At 46.7% G+C, this 19,972-nt stretch overlaps 1 protein-coding gene and 1 long non-coding RNA gene across 3 annotated transcripts in view; both read right to left on the reverse strand.

Moving 5' to 3' along the window:
* The window catches only part of dnc (phosphodiesterase dunce), a 696,777-nt gene that overhangs the window by 491,861 nt on the left and 184,944 nt on the right, over window positions 1-19,972 (reverse strand). The window lies entirely within an intron of this gene.
* Window positions 19,362-19,972, reverse strand: part of LOC139049432 (uncharacterized) — a 20,113-nt gene continuing 19,502 nt past the window's right edge. The window contains exon 3 of the long non-coding RNA XR_011508237.1: window positions 19,362-19,544. This is a non-coding gene — a long non-coding RNA (uncharacterized lncRNA). The remainder of the gene's footprint in view (window positions 19,545-19,972) is intronic.

Raw genomic sequence — 19,972 nt, forward strand, 5'->3', positions numbered from 1 at the left:
GTGTGGACAATGATTCCAGAGTTCCCCAACGCGGAGCTGATTTGACACGCCTGGTCAAGCTGCCGCGGGAACGACTTATTTTTGCGCTTCTCACGTTTCGGCAGACGCAAAACAACGAGCGACCCTCGATCGGCGTCGATACTTTCCGGAACGGCACCCCCTTCAACGCCGTCGCTTGGGCTTCGGAATGTGTGTGCCTTTGTGTCTGTAAACTGATCTTCAGAGCAGCTGCGAGTTGGTGATGTGTAAACGAACAGCCGCCGCGTCGTAGGACCGGCGGATCGAGTGTATAAAAACTGTGGTTGTGCGAATGTTGGACACACTCTTCTTGAGCAGTCATGTTAGACTGAGTCACTTCTCTCATGCAGTCATGTTGGACTGTTACTCTTTTTCTCAAGCAGTCATGTTAGACTGAGTTAATTTCTGTAAATAAACCCTTTTCCCTCGTTCTCGATGAGAAGCAGTTCTTCACTTCATCAACGATCTCAGCGTAAATAAGTTGGACGACGGCATGGGCCAGCTACCTTCGAATTCATGCCGTACTCCAATCTTGGCAAAGGACCACGGACGAAGGGATTGAGCCCCCAATCCTGACAACTGGCTGACAGCGGTGAGATGGACTTTGCGACATGGTGCTGTATCTGCGGTGAGTGCTTGGTTTTTGCTTTGACTCTCTAGGCTTCATTTTGGGGTTGTTCTGTTTAGAACAGTAGGGAAGCTAGATTGTTGTGTGTTAGCTAGGTTGTGTTTTCCTAGCTAGATTTAGAGAGCAGAATCAAGGCAGTAAAGGAGCAGTCATGGAGTTAAGGACAATGCTGAGAGACGAGTTGTTGATTGTTGGTGAGGAACTGGGCCTAGATGTACGCAAGGAAATGCTCAAATCGGAATTATTGGAGCTAATTTCCAATCAGGCCAGTGAGGAAGATATTGAAATGGGAATGGAACTTCTCAAAAAGAGAGAGAAACGGGAAAGAGAAAGAGAAGAACGGGAAAGAGAAAGAGAAAAGCGAGAGAGAGAGGAACGCGATAAAGATCGCGAGTTTCAGTTAAGGAAAATGCAACTTGAACTTGAAAGCAAACGTTTGGAGTTGCCTCAAGGAAGTGAAGGCGCTCTGGGTCGATCAAGTGAGGCAGAATCGTACCGCATGGACAGGCTATTAAAGCCATTTGAGGTCGGGACCGACATAGGCTTGTTCCTAAGCAATTTTGAAAGGACTTGCGAGAAGATGAACTTCGGCCCGAGTACATGGCCACAGCGGTTGCTGTCTATGTTGCCGTGTGAGGCGGCGGAAGTAATCGCCAGACTGAGTGTGCAGGATGCATATGATTATGCAAAAGTTAAGGCTAGTCTCCTGAAGAAATACCGCCTTTCAGCCGAAGCTTTTCGGCAAAGGTTTAGGAGCACAGGCAAGAAAGATAGCGAGGGCTATCCGGAGTTTGCATATAGCTTAAAGGCCAACCTAGTCGAGTGGCTTAAAAGCGCGGAAGCGTACGACAGCAGAGACATGATCATTGAATGCATGTGTCTAGAGCAGTTTTACAAAACCATCCCCCAAGCTGTGAAACTGTGGGTGCAAGACAGAGGTAATGTAAACACTGTGGAAAGGGCGGCTGAATTAGCCGAAGAGTACGCAACCCGTAGAAAGTTGAACGCCGAGGAGGGAAACTGGGACGGTCGAAATGGACCGCGGAAACCATTTCCGTTCAAAAAGGGTGCGCAAACTAGACGATCAGAGCCTGTAGACCTGGCGGAAAAGCCCGCAGAAAAGAGCGAGGAGAAACTTAACGGAGAAACCGCACAAAAAGAACAGAAAAGAAAATTCGAATCTGTAAGACCAATTCGCTGTTACAAATGCCACAAACTGGGACATATAGCTGTAAACTGCGAGAAGTCTAGCGTAGTTTTTTCCTACGTGGAGGAAAAAGATGAGAATATGGAACTTTTAAGTCCATATCTCCACGACCTGCAAGTTAATGGAAAACCATGCCGAGTGCTAAGAGACAGTGCCGCCACGCTGGACATTGTCCATCCGTCTTACGTGATGGTAGAGGACTTCACCGGAGAAGTAGCATGGATAAAACAGGTTGTAGAAGAACACAGCGTGTGTCTGCCCATGGCCAAAGTCAAAATCAGTGGACCATTCGGGGAGCTAGAGACTGAGGCTGCAGTTTCCAAATTTTTGTCACTGCAGTATCCCTACATCTTTTCGAATCGTTCGAATCAGTTACTGCGTGACAGAGGGCTCAAACTGGGAGAGGGCATAGTACAGGCATTGACCAGAGGCCAAGCTCGTAAGATCGCGGCGCTTTCGGCTGAAAATGCTCAAGCTCCTCCAGCTGAAGCAGAAAAGGGGATAGCTTCAATACCCGAATCCGAGCTAGGCCCGACGGACAAAAGAACAGTTGAGGAGAGCCTGCCAGTTGACCAGCTCAATGAGAGCGTAGCACTAGAGTGTCAGAGTTCTAGCCTGCAGGAAGAGCATGCAGACGCGTTCACAAGCGAGATAGGGTCGTTATTATCACCGGCCTCAAAGAACTTTGATCAACTCTTACGCGTGGATAGAGAGTCACTGGCAGCCGAGCAAAAGAATGATGAGAGCTTAGCAAAATTACATGACACAGCTAAAGAAGGCATTGCTAGGCGCAACGTAACGATACATGAGAGAGGAGGATTGTTGTATCGGCATTACAGAGATCGAAAGGGTAGGATTTTAGATCAGTTAGTCATACCTACTAAGTATAGGCAGGACCTTTTGAGTCTTTGTCATGGAAATGGGTGGTCCGGCCACCTAGGCATAAACAAATCAAAGGAAAGATTGCTTATGGAATACTACTGGCCTGGCTGTTTCAAAGATGTAGAAAACTTTGTAAGATCATGCGACGCCTGCCAGCGTTCTGGTAAACCAGGAGAGACTTGGAAAGCTCCACTGAAGGTAGTGCCCTTAATAACAGAGCCTTTCAGACGACTTGTAATAGACACGGTAGGGCCTCTTCCAAAAACAAAATCAGGCTACAGGTACTTGTTTACCATGCTGTGTCCGGCCACCAAGTTTCCAGAAGCAATCCCTTTGAAAGAGCTCAGCTCCACCGAAGTAGTAGACGCGCTTTTGACAGTGTTTGCACGAGTTGGGTTTCCAGCCGAAATTCAGGCAGATCAAGGGTCAGTATTCACGAGCGCGCTGACTTCCACATTCTTGCAAAAGTGCGGGGTAAAGTTAATACACAGTTCTGTCTATCACCCTCAGTCAAACAGTGTAGAGAGGTGGCATTCGGTGCTTAAGCGAGTTTTGCGTGCGCTCTGTTACGAGCACAAGGAGGACTGGGAAAACTGTCTGCCGGCAACTTTGTTTGCTTTGCGAACGGTTCCACATGAGGCGACAGGGTTCTCACCAGCAGAACTAGTGTATGGGAGGACACTCCGGTCTCCACTGAGAATGTTAAGAGAGATGTGGGAGGAAAGAGGGGAGAGTCCAACCGTGGTTGAATGCGTGCTAAATTTACTGGAACGGCTAAGCGCAACCCAAGAACTAGTCGGAAAGAACATGGCACTAGCTCAAAAGAACGCCAAATTCTATTACGACAAGAATGCGAGGCTTCGTACGTTTAACGCCGGAGACCAGGTAATGATCCTCAAACCTTCAAGAAAGAACAAGCTTGAAGTTCACTGGGACGGGCCCGTTAAAGTGTTGCACAAACTTTCAGATACCAACTATGCTTTGAGAACGCCCGGTCGCAGGAAGGAAGTGAGGATATATCACTGTAATTTGATGAAGCCGTACGTAGAGCGGAGCGGAGTCGTTAACTATACCGTCAAAGAGCCGGATGGCATTGGTACCAAGTTTAAGGAGTATAGGGTAACCTCCAACTCTGAAATCGGCCTAGAAGAAGTAGTAGAACACTCGGTAAGCTCGCATGCTCTAAAACCCGAGCAGCTAGATGAGCTAAAAGGGGTGTTAGGGGAATATCTCGACAGATTCAGCGATCGGCCGGGTAGAACCGAACTGATAACGCATGAAATTGAGCTGACCTCTACCGAACCAGTAAGATCAAAACCTTACAGGGTGTCTCCAAGACAGAGAGAGATTATGGAGGCAGAGATACAGCGCATGCTAGAGTTGGGAGTTATTGAGCCCGCTGAGAGTGACTACACGTCACCGCTAATACTCGTAGAAACCCCTAACAAGGACCCTCGTCCGTGTGTTGACTACAGGAAGTTAAATGCCATCACTAGGGATCAGCTGTACCCGATACCCAACATTGAGGAACGAATTGAAATAGTTAGCGCTGCTAAATACATTTCAACTATAGATCTCGTGCGGGGGTACTGGCAAGTTCCCCTTTCAGAAAGTGCCAGCCGCTATGCCGCATTCATCTCGCCTGTAGGCACTTTTCGCCCTCTCGCACTCAGCTTCGGGCTGAAGAACGCGCCGTTTAGCTTCTCTAAGTTAATGGATATTGTCCTAAAAGACTTGCAGGAGTTCGCCTTACCTTATCTTGATGATGTAGCCATTTTTTCGGACAGCTGGGAACAACACGTATCGCACCTCAAACAGGTGTTCTCACGGTTGAGGGAAGCCGGCTTAACGATGAAAGCGGAAAAGTGTAGGTTTGGTTGTTCGCCGGTTACTTATCTGGGCCATGTTGTTGGTCAGGGCATGAGACGGCCGGCTGAGCTGAAAATAGCGACGATTGGAGATTTTTCTCAGCCGCGCACGAAAACGGACGTTCGTTCATTTTTGGGACTTGTGGGGTACTATCAACGGTACATTCCGAATTACTCGCAATTGGCAAGTCCATTAACAGACGCCCTCCGAAAGGGAGCACCGAGTAACGTACTCTGGGATAAGGACAAAGAGAACGCTTTCCAAAGTTTGAAAACGCTATTGGTTTCTCGCCCTGTGCTTCGCGCGCCAGACTACACAAAGGAATTCATAGTTCAATGCGACGCAAGCGACAGAGGTATGGGCGTGGTACTTAGTCAGGTCGGCGACGATAACGAGGAGCATCCTATCCTCTACGCCAGCCGTAAACTAAATGTAAGAGAGGAAGCCTACAGCGCTTCAGAGAAGGAATGCACTTGTTTGGTTTGGGCCGCCCAGAAGTTGTCGTGTTACTTGTACGGAGCGAAGTTCATCTTCGAGACCGACCACTGTCCTCTGACGTGGCTCAATCAAATGTCACACAAAAACGGCCGCTTGCTCCGATGGAGCCTCACTCTCCAAGAGTACAACTTCTCCGTTAGATATAAGAAGGGAAAGTTGCATAGCAATGCGGATGGTTTGAGCAGGCTAATTTGAATTCTGCGTTTGGGGGTCCCGCCTAAATTTTAGGGTTACTAGTGTTAATTTTATTAAGTGAAGAAGATCCCCTCTCATTTGGCAGGATTCCCTCCTTGATTGCTGAATGTGTCAGCAGGAATTTGCTTCAGAAATTGGCATAGCGAAATGCAGCATTTTTTGTTTGCTTCTGCACTTATGTTGTTGTTTTTTTTTTGAAGCCTAGCGAGTCTAAAGTGAGAGCCAATGCATGTCATCTCGGCGCAGAGCCGTGTTGTGGGGTTCATTTTGCAGTTGCCTGTCCTTGTTGGATGTTTTGGGGCGGTGACATCAATGCACAAGTGGTCGCTGCGAGCCAAGACATCAATCCCCAGCAGCCGTTCTCTTCCTGCCTAGCGGTTGTCAGCGCTAGACAGTCGAGACTTTCCGGCCCATGGAGGCGCTGTCAAGAATGGCGAGCTTCGAAGCAAGATTGCCACCTTGCCACCCGATTACGACAAGGGGTGCAAGACGCGCACCTCCCCCTCTCCGTCGCTGCAGCTGCGAGGCGTTCAAAGAAGCGACCTTTGCGCTGGAATCCGCCGCCTTCCTCCAGCCCCTTCGACATTGTGACGGGACGAGTTCGGTGTGTGGACAATGATTCCAGAGTTCCCCAACGCGGAGCTGATTTGACACGCCTGGTCAAGCTGCCGCGGGAACGACTTATTTTTGCGCTTCTCACGTTTCGGCAGACGCAAAACAACGAGCGACCCTCGATCGGCGTCGATACTTTCCGGAACGGCACCCCCTTCAACGCCGTCGCTTGGGCTTCGGAATGTGTGTGCCTTTGTGTCTGTAAACTGATCTTCAGAGCAGCTGCGAGTTGGTGATGTGTAAACGAACAGCCGCCGCGTCGTAGGACCGGCGGATCGAGTGTATAAAAACTGTGGTTGTGCGAATGTTGGACACACTCTTCTTGAGCAGTCATGTTAGACTGAGTCACTTCTCTCATGCAGTCATGTTGGACTGTTACTCTTTTTCTCAAGCAGTCATGTTAGACTGAGTTAATTTCTGTAAATAAACCCTTTTCCCTCGTTCTCGATGAGAAGCAGTTCTTCACTTCATCAACGATCTCAGCGTAAATAAGTTGGACGACGGCATGGGCCAGCTACCTTCGAATTCATGCCGTACTCCAATCTTGGCAAAGGACCACGGACGAAGGGATTGAGCCCCCAATCCTGACAGCGTAGAGCAGTTTCTCGGCCACCTTGTGTTCCTTGCGCTGCCTTACTCCCCCCCCCCCCCCCCCCGGGTGACTAGTGAATACGCATAAAGGTAATGGTAGCGGCACAAGGCAGATGGAGAAGTTATGAGGGAGTGAGAGAGAGAGAGAGAGAGAGAGAGAAAGCAAGGACAGGAAAGGCAGGGAGGTCAACCAGAAGAGTATCCGGTTTGCTACCCTACACTGGGGGTGGGGGAAAGGGGAATAGAAAAAGAGACAGGGAGAGAGTGAGCACTGAGTACGTGTGGGCGGGACACTATGCGCAGGGACACTATAAACGGTCTCTCAAACCGGTGTACCTCAAGTATTGCAGTAATGCACGATTCGCTTTTCGTGCCAGTGACGGGTGTGGCCACGGTCCGAGTATCTTTGACTCGGTGAAAGGTCGTAAGTCTAGTCGGTGCAAAGTTTCCTGCAGAGAGAGGCGTTGTACATCGTAGCGGGGGCAGGTGCACAATAGGTGCTCGATGGTCTCCTCACAGCCACAGGAATCGCACATCGGGCTCTCGGCCATTCCCAAAGGAAAGGAATATGAGTTTGTGAACGCTACTCCCAGCCACAAGCGGTACAGCAAGGTTGCTTCACCGCGGGAAAGGCTACATGGCACTTGTAGCCGTAGCGTGGGGTCCAGTTTATATAATCAGCAGTTGAAGGCACCTGAACTCCAGAGATCTTGCGACTTTTTGCGTGCATGTAGGCGAAGTTCCCTGGCAGCGTCCGACATCGCCAAAGGTATTGAACGCGTCTGGGTATCTTCGTGGGCAGACCGGGCAGCCTTGTCTGCTAGGTTGTTGCCGAAAATGCCACAGTGAGCAGGAATCCATTGAAATGTAATGGTGTGCCCTCTTTCCAGAGCATGGTGGTGCACTTCCCTGATGTCAGATATCATCTGCTCGTATATTCTGTGACGTAATGCAGACTTGATGCTGTGAAGGGCTGCCTTAGAGTCACAAAAAACAACCCACTTCTCTGTTGGCTTTTCGGTGACGTACATCATAGCGGCATGGAGAGCTGCAAGTTCTGCCGGAATGACTAAAGAGGTACACACAAAATGCTACAATGAAAAGCATGTATAGCATACCTGATTAACCCAGGCAGGCTAGGAGATTATTTGTCGCCGCGCCGGCCGTTTCGAAGGCGATGAAAATAAATCATCATCATCATCATCATCATCATGATTAGGAATCGGGTAATTCGAAGTAGAAATAGGCCAACCGGAGTCATAAAAAGAGATGTATATATAATCTAAATTGGGTTGAAAGAAGAAAAAATATCAATGGCGTTTTACAAAGATGCGATCAAAATCCTATAAAATATGTATGATAATGCAGGTGGCAGTACCTTTATTTTGGAGGCTCGATCTGGCTGCTCGAGAACAAATATGAGGAAAAAACCTCGAGGCGACTCAGCACATTTTAATGGAATGCAAATTGAGCAAGACCCGTAGAGCGCTGTACCTGAAAACTTACAGGGGCGTTAACTGCTCAGTGCTGAAGATAAGCAAGAGACGAATTAAGAGTTGTAGGAAAACAGAAAAATCAGATAGAAAGACGAGGACGGGATCGTCACAAGCATAGGTAAGTTTACGAGATAAAGCAGACATAGGGAGAACGCTTGCTTACAATAAGGTAACACGTCAACAGTTCACAAAGGCAGCTTCACTATTTGTAGACACCTCGATTCAAAGTGAATGCCATCAACGATAATCATAATCAAGAGATAATGTGGAAAGTTCTGTGGAAAGTCAACGTTTCACGGTTCGTGCATTTGCATCGGAAGTGATTATATACATCATGCATCATATGCATATATGCCCACCATAAACACATACCGATAAACACAGAATATCGTAGTTTTGTATTACTGTAACTGTGGAAACTTGCGCTCATTACTAGAGATAGGAGGATAGGAAGTGGGTTAAGGAGCTGTTCACAGGTGGTAACCAGTGCACGAAGTGAAGCATTGTCGGGCATAATTCACGTCTTACACTACAGAAGGAAGGAAAAAGTGAAGAAGGAAAGGCAAGGAGGTTAACCAGTTTAACTTAACCGGTTTGCTACCCTACACATGGGAGAGGGATGGGGGATGAAAGATGGGGAAGAGAGAGAGCACATAGCAAACCACACACACTACAGAAGGTTCGTGCTGCACTTAGGACCTAATATTAGTGCCCCCACCGTGAATATAAGTTAAGCCAGATGCGAAGCTCCACATCTTGACCTATCTTACGGCGGCGCCTTCTAATTCTTGATATGGACACCCAGAACCACCCGAAAAATGCTGTAGAGATCGTTTGCGATTTCGTGCCAATTAGCAGTGATCACACAAACACGACACGCGCAAAAATTATCATACGGAACGCGGTCGCATTTATTAGCATTTTAAATTGCGAAAATCAGCATACAAGAAAGTTGATTGCTAAGCGTGGTGTGTTGCATCACTTGTTTCTCAAACTCAACAAAGGAACACACTTATCGCATATAACGCACACTGTATCACCGCCTGCTCAACTGTTTTCTGCTGCAGACGATACGGGCGATGCGAGAGCATTGGCATAGAACACACACACAGACACGCAAAATAAGGTTAACCATCGAAAACGAGACGGACGGAAACAATACAACAACTGTGGCACAGATCAGGAACGAGTGCACCCATCTTACTTAGCGTTCGTTGTATTTTTCGTTCGTGTACTGATGCATACCAACTCACGAAGCGACTGAATTTCTCAATGCGCGTTGGCGAACCCAGTTGCGTCAGATTAAGAATAGCTCAGAATATATATGAACGGGAAGGGCAGGGCACGCGCCAGCTCGGTCCTTATCGTTCGTGTTTTTTTTTTCGTCCTTTATTCTTTTCGATTCGTAAGCCTAAATCATGAACCAACTATGCCAGCAGCACACATTACTACGGTTTCATATGGCAGGCTGATGCCAGCTACCCGTAATATCTGACGCCGCACGCATTTCGCAGGAGATATATATCAGAGAGCGCTGAGAGCTTCCGGGTCTTTCCTATCAGGAAACATGTCCGGCAGGAGGGCGTGCACCACCACTCCTGGCGACCAAATTGCCGTGTGGAGATGACGCGTAGCGTACGTCGTATAGCGGGATGCTCGAGAGGCTGAGAACATAGTTCGCGGATCTACTACCCATCGGCCATGTTTTCCCCGTTGGCCGCATTAAGTACCTTCTCGGGCTACATTATGTTGCGTTTAAGGGACGACGCGACGCGTTACAAACGACCCTCCCTGGATATAAAGGCAAGAGTCGAACGATATCATGCACGTTCGCATTCGCTGACCATCAGGGTAATGACGCTGCCCTGAGCTGTTTCGCGACGTTTTCAACTCGATCCAAAGGACCTCATAACGAACGTAATGATATTGTACCTTGACTACATCCATAAATTACTATTCTGAAACACGGAGAACACATCCGGAGAGATAGCGAGAGAGAAGAAAAATAAGGAGGACATTTAACAAGACAGACTAATTAAAGCGGAAAGTTGGGCTAGTTGGTGTTGATGGATATGCTGTGACATAGTTACTAGCGCTAACAAGACTAACGGAAAAAAAGGTAAAACAGGACGGAGCGCTAGACTTCAAGTTGAAGTCTAGCGCTCTGTACTGTGGCACTTTTCTTTCCGGTACTCTTGTTGGCACTAGTAAATATGTCACAGCAAGTTTAACAAAACTGAACATCCGGTTTACTACCCTACACTAGGACATCGGCGAAGTTAGAAAGATAGCAAGAAAATAGAGCACAACACCACGATTCCGATCGTTCACGATGAGTGCATTTGATTTCAGCAAAGAATCACGCGCATCAAAATGAACGCCAATTAGCACTAAAACCGTTTTTACACATTAGTGGAATGCCAGCCACATAAGCCATCGCAGTAGCATTCACAAACGTGTGATAAAGAAAAAACGAAGGGGGCAACTGCCAGCGCTTGTATTGATTATATAGTTCTTTGTTCTCAAGCACACTGCGAAATGATGACAAATAAAAAGTAAATTTTACAGCTGTTTTTCTTGGTGTCCTTAATAACGAATATTTAATTTTTTTCTTTGCTAATAACATATATAGAAGGAACACTCGAGAGCCAGTATGAAAGCGAGCTCGACGGGTGATCTGTCGCCACTCGTAGAGAATTGACAGTCACATGTTCTCAAGCACGTTGTGAACAGATATACAAAACCTGATTATTGCGCCTATCTATCTTGGATACCTCCTGACAGATTCGCTTGCTTGTTTCATGTAAATTTGGATAGAGAGCGTTTCCTACTGCGTTGGGCGTCATTATTTTAGCCCATGATCTTCGCAGTAACCGAATAAGTGCACCGCTTCCTAGGGAAAACAAATTGTGTATGCACGAATTTGAATACCCAGGAAGTCGAGCTGCAGCGTTGTTTGCGAATCGCGGCCTCTTATTCGAAGCATTGACCTTCATGTTACGACAACGAAAATCTCATTGGACGTTGACGGAGAATCGCCGACATAGATTGATTACAACCTTCAATGCATCGAATCCGTCTTTTTATTCTACGCTTTGTGCTTACTCCGAAATTTTTGTGATTTATTGTTATCCGTCAGCGCCGCCTTTCTTACTATAAGACCAGAGCCACGCTGAAGTTTTCCCAAGCCTCTCTAACATTTAAAGTTTTTAGCTTTTAATGTTTCCGTTATCAAATTAGTCTAAGTTGTTAGTGAGTATACAGCTAGTCGGATATATTAAAAAGATAGCTTTCCCGAACAAGATAGGAAAGAACAACACTATATTTTAGCAATTCTTCCGTTACTAAACTGCTTTACTATGACAGGAACATACTGTTCACAGTTTACATTTCCCCATTCTGAAGAGCAATGTCTTGCGATGCACCCAACATCTTCCTCGACGGCTACAATATTGACTACTATGCCCTCCGAAATACGCGCACAGAGGACACCACTCTCAAAGTCTGTGTGGAGCGCAGCACCTTGCACAAATAGGGTGTGTGTAAAACATCAAAACGATAAGCTGATGTACGGCACACAAACGGCGGACACACGGCGACACAAGCGCTATGTTCGCGTGATTTCTCTCGCTGTGTGTGCCCTTAGCGCTACAGTGTACGTGATATGTAAAACATGGCGTTGGTGGCCTGTTCTCGGCTTCGCAATTATATCCGGCGCATGCAGATAGCAGAAGCATGATTTTCGACATGCGCTTCTGGCACTCGGAGGGAGCCGTCGCTGGCGCGTGGATCTGGGCACCGCCCATTGCCAAGCGTAAATGTGGCGCGATAGCGCAGAGCTCCGTGCGTCCGGCTCCCAAGCTGCCGCAGGATCGCGAGCTCGAATCTCGGTGGCGGTTGCAAGCGAAGTTTTGTTTGAAGCGCATCAAGGCTACCCTCGGCGCGTTTTCCCACGTATGTACACAATACGTAACGTTTATAGAACCGTTGCATATCTTGTGTGCACTTTAACAGATCTGTGTATACATAGACACCTATGAGCCAGCCTACCTGCCATCACCCCATCGCTCTCTATAGCCAGCGGCTATGGAGCATCCTGCGACGTGGCAGAGAGTGCTAAGAATCTCTGGATCTGGACACTGGATCTGGATCCGCCATTAGAAACTGAACCTAGCAACGACTAAAACACGAACCTTCCCTAGTAAGGCTAGCTTAGCAGCACACTGTGAGGAATTATCAGGCGTTGTTTGGGATATCATTGGCCTTAGTGCGATTAGAAGAACTGGGGAGGCTTATACATTGCTGAATAACGGCCATGTCCTCTGCTATAGAGGTCTCCCAGATAAGAAGCAATACGGGGATGAATTACTAGCGCATAAGGACATAGCGGGCAACATTGACGAATTCAAGAGAAGTGGATTGCGATCTGTGACACAGAAGAGCCGAATATGCCGTTTAAGATTTTTATTTCAGCTCATTAAAGGGCACTACAACATTGATATATCGCGCTTTATCACTTTTAACTACTGGTTATGCTACACGTCATCGACCCTCATAAACAATAATACCGTTAACTAATAAAAAGAATTGCTTCAGATTTTTCTTTTTTTCTAGAACTATTGTTGAATGGAATAATCTTACTGATGACGTTGTAACCCAACGCTCACTGCCATTATTTGAGTCGCATCTATGTTTATGTAGCGAATGATTTACTGTGTGCGGTTCAGTTACTGCTTGCCTTTGCACGTAGCGAGTGACCTATCTTATGTACCGCTGTATTTTGTGCTTAGATTATTCAATTTCATTTTGCATCCAGCCTGCTAAGGTCCTGGAAACAGGACCGCAGTATCAATAAATAAAAAGAAATTCTACAGCATTAACGAGAGGGTAGCAGTAGTCGTAATCAAACTTAGAAAGAGGTATAGATTAAAGGTAGTACAAGCATCCGCTCCAACACCCGGTCACGATGATGAGAAGTAGATCAGATGATGATCAGATCAGAGAGAGAGAGACGGAAATGCTGTTCACAGCACTGGATGACAGTTGACATTTGTCAGTGCTAAAGTTGCATGTGCACGTTTGTCACCGCACGAACTGTAGCAATGCATTCGTAGCCCTATATTGCGACAGCTTCACGACCATAGTACCGCGCTGTATAAGCTGGTTTGCTGAGCCATGGATTGACTGCGGTGCTGGCAATGTAGAGGTGCTTTGGAAAAATCTCTCGTTCACTTAGCCCAAGGACCAGGATTTTTCATGTCAGTTCTTCAGTTCGGAGCTTCGAGGTGTGAACTCGAAAACTCCGAGGAGGTAATTGAATAAGGGATCGAAAGAATAATGCAAAAGCAAATGTAAATTATGTAACAAAAAGACCCCAAAAGAAATGAATTGTGAATCGGTTGTACGTTTGCTATGCTTCCTACCACAATCTATGTTTTTCCGGAGTTGGACGGATAGCACTTATAAATACGTTTGGACAGCTGAACTAGTTTGTAGATAATCATGATAACCTATAGACAAACGAACACCGGGACACAAGTGCTTACTAAAGCTTGTCTATTCTAGGCAGCAGGAAGCATGTGACAGGTGATATGCGAAGCAAGTAGAAATAAAGTAAACAAAGAAACAAGAAAAATAGAAAAACCATGGCACGGAATGGATCGAGTGCCACCGGAGTTTTAAAATATCGCAGCGTAATAACAAAGTTGACAAACAGTTAGGCAAGCGTCACTGTTATTCCTATTAAAAGAAAAGGTCAGTAATTTCCCTGCTTGTCTCTCTTGTTGGTCATCTTTGAAATCATCGTGGGTATACATACGCCCGCTTAGAAAGCACCTTAAATCGGCACAGTGAGCAGGAAAGGTTCAACGCGCAGACACCGTACAGGCGCGCAAGTATCCAGCTCAAAGTTGTCTACGACCGAATACAACACACCCGGCTCCCCAACGATCTATGTGTCATCACAAGTGCCCAGTTATCCGGCAGCCTCGCGTGTAGCTACATTATAAAAGCGTCGAATAATAAAACGGCCAACATTCGCCGTCTTACTTCGGCGAGGCGGAGTATTGCCGCGCCAGCATGTTGACAGGAGGCAAATTCTGAGTGGACACAGCGAGCGCTCAATCCGCTTCGTGCTTTCCATTCAGGCAGCACCACAGCGCTGCCGCCTCGGGGAGAAACGAAATCTCTTACCGCGGTGCGGGTGCGTCGTTCCATTTCGCGACGACGGATGACTGCATCGGGCCCGTGCCGTCAGCGTTTGAAGCAGCGCGGCGGAAAGAAGGGCTTGAAGGATCGTTCAATTCGAGAGGGAGATTGCCAATCGAATTACGCCGCGGTATAGGGCGAGTCAGAAAACTTCTCTCAGACACGAGTTACGAGTTTCGAGAAGTTTTTCAGTGAGCGAACTGAGGGGAATATATGCGGGTTGGATGCAGCTCTTGTATCTGCGTTCCGCGTAACTAAGTTACCGAAAGTTGTAGTAGGGGGAAGTAGAAGGAAAAAAGGAAGACAAACATGGGTTAGATATCACGAAGACGAAGCCTTCTTGCGCAGCACGTAAAAAAAAAGGCAGAAAGGAAGAACGTGTGATCATAAAGTTAGGCGACATTTTCGGGTGAAGGGAATAGGAATCACGGCGTCCTGCTAGAAAGAAGCGATCAGGGAAAAACAAGGGGTTTAACCAGGCTGAGCCCGGTTGGATACCCTGCACAGAAAAAGGGGCTAATATAGCCCCGAGAGCGAACAACAGGGGCGCTGCGAGCGCCACTCGCGTGACGTCAGGGCACGGAATCGCGCCTGTCGTCTGCTGCAGTGGGGGCGGTGTCCGGGAGCCCTCTGCAGTGTTTTTGTTTGTTCTGCCTCGTTCCCTCTCCTTGTATCCTTGTGACGGTCATCACTAATATATTTTACGTCGTCTTCGTTCGCGAAAATTTATTCGAAGAGCTTATTTCTTAGACAACCATACAGTTCTCAAAGGCAGCGCTACATTGCCAGCCGAAGGAGTGCAGGCCAGCCCATTGCGGGTTTTTCATGCGCGCATCGACAACCGCAAAAACATAGCATATAAGAATCCAGTTGTGATACCATACGTGTCGCGGTGCAACAAGTATGTCACAAAGGCTGGCTATATACGACTTCTACAACGGTTACCTTGATTTGAATCCGCTAAAACAGGCTTGCTCACGACGAGTGATGGTATAATATAGAATGTTTGCATTTCTTCACAGAAACGCTCGGCAGTAACACGAGGACTTAACTAACACTGCAGCTTAGATTCTAGCAGCGCCACTTGTTTCTTTACCTGTTTCTCAAAATTAGGCGGTTCTTCACGTGTTTATTTTAAGTGGCGGTAGTTTGAAGTAAAGCTAATTGAGGCTTACATCTTTTTGCGGAATACGAAAAGGAATGTACCAAGACATATTTCCTCTTACGTGCTAAACGTTCAACTCCCTTGAACAATTTACTGGTGCTTGTTGCTTGAGTAATATACATAACACATCTGTTTGGCGAGCTGACACAGGCAGCTCGGCCCAAATGTTTTAGTGAAATATGCCTTTTGGACCGTATGGCTGCAGCCAAGAAGAAGCCGAAGCGTCATTCATTAGTAGCATGTGACATATTGAAGATATCATGATTCCCCGGTGAAGGGTCAAAAATCAAGTGAAATATGTAAGGCTTGTGGTGTCCTTCTTGTGAAGGTTTACGAGGTTCTCTTTTATGTACTGACGAAGCAAATAGTTATCCGTTTGTATAATTAAGCAACGCTGGATCGATACATGATGAGGCAGAAGGTGCTTGAACTTTCCTTTTCTAGGCAGCCTAAGCTGCGATTTAGTACCTCGAGTATACTCTATGCATTGAACATGGCGCTGTAAAAACTGCTTCATTGTTTCAATTCGAAGTTGTAATGAACTGATGGGTTTCGCGAACTATCATGCCTCACCATAACGACAGTCGGTTGCTATTGTTGCGTGAAGGGTGCGCCATATTGTCTATGAAGGCTACTGAGGGCCACCGTGAAACATTTCATCGCTTCGAATTGATTGGCTCTCGTTCTTAACCGCGAAACTTTTCTTCCAGATGATTTCTACTATGGTATTTGTGAATTAACTGTAAATACTATACACGACGCGCCGCCGTGTTAGCAGCCATGAGCAATTCGATTTATGGGGGTCTGTTTCAGAGAGCAGTGAAAGTAGCAGCAAGCTTTTTCATATGAAATGAGCGCGTAAGTCTTTATTTTACGCAATGATAAAGTGGCCATATTTGATTTGTAACAATTCACCAGAATAATAAAAATAATGACGACATCTTCGCTGGGCAGTGTCTTTCTAACACGGATAACATGCTGACACCAAATACCAAGATTTTCCTTCCATGTAAAATGCAATGTCTCTAACAGCTAAGTGCTGCGTTTTTTCATGCCCTACCATTGTGCGTCTTCGAAACCTTGCCAACTGTTCCTGCTCCTAGAATCCACATATTTGGCAGTACATCTTTTGTTGTAGTTTCTTTTCTTTTTACTGTTGTCATTATGATTGGTATATTTTATAGTTCTTGTGTGCAGTTTTGCCATATATATAATGCCAGCCAATATTTTTTTTCGTGTTATCGTTTTTCCCGCCCGACCTTATATTTTTAGTCATAACATATTATCATCGATTCCTCTCCTTTGTGTTAAATTGTAAATTTGAGCCATATTTTTGTACACTGACAAGTTACCTTGCGCTATTAACCCCTTACTCAATGCCCTGTCAAGGGGCCTGTAAGGTATGTTCAATAAATAAATAAATAAATAAATAAATAAATAAATAAATAAATAAATAAATAAATAAATAAATAAATAAATAAGGGAATGTTAAGTGTTTAGCGAAGCATCGTACACAAATTCACGAGTTGAATTTGCAGACATTCTTCTTACCAAAAATGTATGGACAGACACGGTGCGCACATGCATTGCAAGACCAGTAGACCCCTTCAACGCTACACAGATTGCAATATCCAAACAGCAAATTTTCTTAACTCACGCGCTTTTGAAGAAGGAACTGTGGTTCAGGCATGGCAGCAGAAGGAAGTCGACATATCCTTCAACAAGTACGGCTCCAGCCACCCATACTCCAAGCATACACAAAGGCAACCAGCGCGCGCGGCAGCCGAGAGAGACGGAGCGAGCGGCGTCCTCACCGTGTCGTCACTCGCGAGAGGGCGCCACTCCAAATTCTCGCCGCTAATAGAGCAGTGAAAGATGAGAAGGAGAGAAGTTCACAGTGTGGACGGACACAAAGGAAATGACGCGTTCATCGTTAAGTTCGTTACAAGATATCATACGGTATATAGGCTGGCGCATTTCAAGATGCGCAGCAGGGTCTTTGTGGCTTTGCACATCGCAGACGCACGAGGTCACGGTTCCAGGATCTTCTCGTGCGTAAAAGGCCCCTTCGTATAGGTGCTTTAAAACAGCGCGAAAAGCAAGCCACGGACGTTCGCTTGATGAGCAGTGTCACAGCGGGTACTTTAGGGCTGGTTTTGCGTTCGACGTGTTACAAGTAGCACTGCTCACCATTCCAATTAGGAGGAAAAAGCATTCGTAAACGAAAAAGCCTACCCGTGCACTGTTGGAAATGTAGGACTAATGCCAGATTAGCTCTTACATTCTGATGTGACTCAAGAACCCGAAAATAGTGGTAACAGAGATGGCCACAAGACAGCTATATAAAGCGTCTAAATTTTTCCAAAGGCAATACCCTGTATAAAAGAGGTTGAAGCGCGCATTAAGTCGGGTGTTCACTTTACGTAAACTGAGAGTTGGTGTTTGGGGAGTTGATACAGTATGTCCGGCTGTGCCTCCACTAAATTTCAATCGTGCAGTAAGCCTTGGTGTGTGTAAAGCCTTTTGGAAGCTGCGAAGAGTACGCAAGAGGTATTGAAGTATTGAAGAACCGACACGGCAACCACAGAACAAACCAAGGCTGGAACAAACTTCTTTTTATGCGAAGCATATTACGAGGGCTCAACCCAGCTCCTCAGGCGCGGCGGTGACCATGAAATCACGTGACACCGTGACGTCACGACAGAGGAGAAGTGGCTTTGGCTCAACTCTTGCAAGACGGGCTGGGTGGGAATCGAACCAGGGTCTCCGGAGTGTGGGACGGAGACGCTACCACTGAGCCACGAGTACAACGCTTCAAAGCGGTACAAAAGCGCCTCTAGTGAATGCGGTGTTGCCTTAGAAACGCGCTGTTTCTAAGGCGTGCGTCTCTTGCTCAGGCGCACATTTCGTTGCCGCGCCGAACGCTGCTTTGCTCGACGCTCACCGCGTCCAATGCGGGGCGCGTAGTCGCTGCCCTGTAGCCCATTCTCTTACACCCCTTGGCGGGTCGACGGGAACGCTGTCGCGTTCCACTCTTGAAGGCGAAGAAGTAATGCATGAGTTGTTTCTTCGTCTAGCCGAACCAAATATAGCCAAGCAACAGCAGTTCACCAGGCTAAACAGTGGTTCAACAACTAAAATAAAGGCTAGTATGCTTCGCATCCTGGGCTTAACCTTACCTAAGCCACAGCCATTTTTTTATTACATTTAGAACGTGCGCGCCTTTTCAACCGCCTGTGTCTTCTTTCCTGAAAGTGTGTATGTATATGCGCTGTTTACCTCAATGCGGCATTTTGTGTATAGGTGGCGTAACCGAGTGTGTAACCGAGGGGAGAAGCCGACACTGCCGAAACGGCACGAAGGCGCCCCGCTGCTCAAACATACGAGCGACACGCTGCGCGCTTTCAGCGAGGCTAACGGGAAGAAAATGCTCATCACAGCGAAGATTTTAGGGCAAGTTCCGCAATGGAAAGCGGCGATGATGCAAAGAAAGGTTCGAATCAAAAATCACAATTTCTTGAATATCTCGCCAGTTGAATACGTGCGATTGGACCTGGAAGAGCGCTACGGATGCAACGAACGGCGAATTTCTAGTGTGGCGATGCCTGATGAGAATGCGTCCGACGACAGCACAGCAACGGTATGTTCTCCGTTATCCCGTTGAAGTGACCAACAGCATCGTCGCTTCAAGCCCCGGTTTGTTGAAGGTGCCTCTATCTCTTCCAACGTTACGCGGCATAATATTGAAACAATCTTTAAACGCGCCCATTACGCTGCCACCGCGATGACAAAACTGCTTCTTTCGCGCGGCGCCTGAGATTCATCTGTCACTATTAGATCTCAAAATGGGCTCTCGGGGGCCATGAGACGTAAATAGCTTTTTCACCAAGGACAAGGCACTGCCACGCCCACTTCCAGCTAAAGATCTCTTTATTCTCTTTCTCTGCCTCCCTTCAGGCCATAAAACAAATTACAAAATAAAGACAACGGCGGCCCACACAAAGAAAAGTAAACAATCTTCGCCGGTGGAGTTGTGGTTGACGTAAACATATCCCGCAATAATTCTTATGGCGTCCTTGTACTCAGCATGCTCTCGGAGACTCCGGGATTTTCTGAAGCGTCGTTAGTTTTCCCTCCATTGCAGAGTTCCTTTGGACTACATAAAGGGACAGGCATCTGCAGCAGAGTGTAGGGAAATGTTATGCAGCTCTGAAAACTGGAGAATATAAAAGCACAAGGCACGCTGTAATAGAGAAAAGCGTGAAGTGACAAAGACGACGGAAGAAAGCAAGAGGAGGCCTTACTAACAACTGAAGATGTTTTATTAGAAATGAAAGATGTGAATAAACACGTCCGTGAGCCAAACTTCTGTGACTTTGCCGCACAGTGAGATAAATTTCTTGAGGCCTGCTTTAAGCAGTTTCAGTTAAATTGAGTGTGTAATCTTACTTTCGTCGCCGCTGCTGACAAGCTATAGTCTTTTCGCATACGCGTACACACTGAGGTTTAATTATATATGTCAGTTTCTAATAGGGCTGTAGGGATAATTATTCTTGAGACCCAATCGAACACGAATCAAATAGTGCCAGAAGAGAAGCTAATCG

Source organism: Dermacentor albipictus, chromosome 9 (genome assembly GCF_038994185.2).
Source record: "Dermacentor albipictus isolate Rhodes 1998 colony chromosome 9, USDA_Dalb.pri_finalv2, whole genome shotgun sequence".
Lineage (NCBI taxonomy): Eukaryota > Metazoa > Arthropoda > Arachnida > Ixodida > Ixodidae > Dermacentor > Dermacentor albipictus.